Genomic DNA, 2,952 nt, shown 5'->3' with positions numbered 1-2,952 from the left:
TGGACTAAGAAGGACATGGACCCCAGCTTTCCCTAGCACCTGAGTATGGACTAAGAAGGGTGTGGACATGGACCCCAGCTTTCCCTAGCACCTGAACAGGGACTAAGAAGGACGTGGACGTGGACCCAGTTTTCTCTGTGATGACCATGCTTTGCAAATAGTCCTGTTCATGTGTGGACCCAAACAACGATGGGTCAAAAACATTCATAAAAAGTAAAAAACCCTCTGTGCCCAAAAGACCAGAGAGATGTCTTAGTGGTTAAGAACCCTAACTGCTCTTCTGGAAGACCTGAGTTCAGTCCCCAACACCTACATCAGGCAGCTCACAGCTACTTGTAACTCCAGTTTCAGGGGACCGAAAACCCTCTTCTGATTTCCAAAGGTATCTGCATGTGTGTGAATGAGCATTCTCTCTCTCTCTCTCTCTCTCTCTCTCTCTCTCTCTCTCTCTCTCTCTCTCTCTCACACACACACACACACACACACACACACACAGGAATATCTTTAAAAAATTAAAAAAAAAATTAACATGATGAAACTATACAGAGAATTTGAAGAAAATCACAGAAGGAGAGAGACAGAATATTCATTGAAGAGGAGCCATTGGTGCTCAGTAAACGCAATCCCTGGACTGGTATGCAGATATATGCAGATTCAAACAAAGCCGCAATGTCACACACATTTTTGGGTGAAAGTCTCTACATTCGCCAGTATGCAGTTTCTGAGAGTTTTCATGCATGGATGTGGGGATTTAGCTGGCACTTTGTAGGGCAATTTGGCAGGTGCCGTGATGACATTTGCTGGGGGTATTTGGGAGTGAAGAGCTGGGCCCCCTCAGTAGCCCTCAGTAGGACCCTCAACAAGTAAACTTCCCTGCAGAAGGCACTCTGCAGCAGTGGCAGGTGGAGCCAGAGGCCCGTGGAGCGACAGCACGCTGCTCATGACAAAATCAGATGCAGAGACTGAGTCTGGAAACAGCTTCTGAGAGACAACAGCCAACAATCACATCAACAGGGAAAGGAACACAAAAATCCAAACAGGCTACACTTTCAAGTATCAAAATATGTGATAAAAATTAATTTATGGGGCTGGAGAGATGGCTCGGAGGTTAAGAGTACTGGCTGCTCTTCCAGAGGTCCTGAGTTCAGTTCCTACGAAGTACATGGAGGCTCACAACCATCTATAATGAGATCTGGTACCTCTTCTGTCATGCAGGCAGAACACTGTGTACATATAAATAAATAAATCTTTAAAAAATTAATTTACACCTTCCAATCCCAGAGTGGAGGCTACCATGGCTACCCTGACCTGAGCTGCAGCGCGGGCAAGGGCAGGCGGTTGGAGAGCAGGTTTTAGCGCCTAAAGGGACTTCTCTGGGTTGTGAGCAGAGCAGACTTGGTGAAGGTTCGTCCCAGCCAGGCTTGTCCTCCAACTTCTGTGATCTTGTGAGCTGGGGAAGGAAGGCTGTATGAAATCCTCCACCTCATCTCTTCCCGGAGGGCCACACAGGGCTCTGCCTGACAACAAACAACCCAGCAAACAACCTCTGAAGGTCTGGTTTTAGTGAGTAGATGTTTTAGGAGGTTGCAAATCTGCGTGCTGTGGAGGTGAGAAGAAAACCTGGAGGAGTCACTTCTGCCCGTGAGTTCAGGACACTGAACTCAGGCCACCAGGCTTCACTTCTCCCGTGGGTTTGGTGCAGTGGACTCGGGTCATCAGGTTTGGCAGCAAGCACCTTTATCTGCTGAGCCATCTCGCTGGCTCTCTTGACACATTTAAAACAAATATTTTATCCATATGCAAATGAAATGCCTGAAGGATGACACAAAGAGACTATGATATCCTGAAGTCCTATGGGAATGACACCAGGCCCTTCGCTTAGGAGACAAGAATCAGAAGTGGATCAAACGCAATTAGTTTATCCAATATGGCCCCACCCCCACCTCCGCCTACTTCCTCTGATAGCCCACGTTGTGATTCTGGATGCTCAGGGTCACAGTTTCACCAACAGCTAATGAAGGTGAGACTATGGTCAGAGTAGTGATGGCCGGCTGGTCCATTGCCGTGAGAGGGCTCAAGAGGGCCAAACCCACCCCAGCGCTAGCTCCCTGAACTACTTCCGTGAGCCAGCATGGTGTGAAGCACACACCTCCAGCCCCTGGCTGGAACTCGGTCTCTAAAGATGCCTTGCTCAGGGTTACATAACTCATACGCTCCAGAGCGAGTCTCTCGTTCCAAAGGCTCTGTTTCTCTGCGTTCATTAGGCTCTGTTTTTACAGGGAGCCCTCTAGACCTAGGGATCCAATGGTTGCTCACAGCTCCAAGAGTCTGGGTGTGGAGATACTGACAGCTTTGAGAAATGGCTGCCTGGGCCCTAGACGACCCGGAGCTGGAACTGGCCACCATTGGCTTGACTCTCTACCTCAGAGCTGGGCTGAGTTATCACTGTCTCCATTATTACGTAACAGATCAGAACGCTGCAGAGCCAGTCCAGCTCCTCAGGGTGGCTTGGGCCTGTGCTGGTGACCCAACAAAGGCATGGTGCCTTTTGCACAGAGTGAGATTTATAGAGGGATTGGTTGGTTTTTGTTTGTTTTTTGAGAGAGAGGGATGGTATTTTTACTCTAGATGCTTATTAAAACTGCTCTAAAGTTTCCAATGCTATCAATTGGATAAAGTTGCTCAATAGAATTTTATTCATTTGAACAAGAAAAACAATACTCGTAGACCCATACATGGATGAGTACATACTTTATTTAACTGCTAGATGTAGGCTGACCCCGTGTGTCATCATTGAACAATCAAGTGCTCTAAGAACTAACTTACTGAAGAGATGGCTCAGGGGGTACAGGTGCAGGCCCCCAAGTCTGAAGACCCAAGTTTAATCCCTGTGTCCATGTGGTGGAGGGAGAACTGACTGTCTTCTCCTCTGACCTCCAATCATGCAGCACG

Source organism: Microtus ochrogaster, chromosome 6, assembly GCF_000317375.1.
Source record: "Microtus ochrogaster isolate Prairie Vole_2 chromosome 6, MicOch1.0, whole genome shotgun sequence".
Taxonomy (NCBI): domain Eukaryota; kingdom Metazoa; phylum Chordata; class Mammalia; order Rodentia; family Cricetidae; genus Microtus; species Microtus ochrogaster.
This window is presented reverse-complemented; position numbering follows the sequence as displayed.